Raw genomic sequence first — 536 nt, 5'->3', positions numbered from 1 at the left:
CCATTGATCCGTAAATGCTGTTTACTCGTTTTTAATTTTTCAAATCAACTCATAGCAGAGGAAGCTTTAGAATCACGATTACAGAGCAGGGTAACCGGGACACCCTGTTCTAAATTACATGAGAAACAATGATGTAACTAACAAAAATGAGAAGCTGTGGCTGGGGGGAGAAAGGGAAAGTATGTGCCGCAAGTCGCTCATCTCCGTGGTAAGGCGTGGAGAGGTCTTGTCTGAAGACGAAGACCAAAGAATAAAGGTCAAGTTTTAAAAGTGGGAATCACCAGATTAACTGCCGTGAGTGGTGGATTCTAGACGGTGAGGGTGTCATATATTGTATATATCCTTCTGCAGCATTTGAGGGTTTTTGGGCTTGTTTTTTTTTACCATGTTCTCAAGGACAAAATTACAATAAATTTATAAGATCTCAATTGGGTCTTTTGAGACTCTAGAATCAGGCAACACTCTATATACCATAAGACAGAATGTGCGCCAGTGAGCTGAGCAGAGGGGGTTGGCTTCACAGACAGAGAAGGGCT

Source organism: Propithecus coquereli, unplaced genomic scaffold, assembly GCF_000956105.1.
Source record: "Propithecus coquereli isolate 6110/MARCELLA unplaced genomic scaffold, Pcoq_1.0 Scaffold483, whole genome shotgun sequence".
Classification (NCBI taxonomy): domain Eukaryota; kingdom Metazoa; phylum Chordata; class Mammalia; order Primates; family Indriidae; genus Propithecus; species Propithecus coquereli.
The sequence above is the reverse complement of the archived record's forward strand: the minus strand, read 5'-3'. Positions refer to the sequence as shown.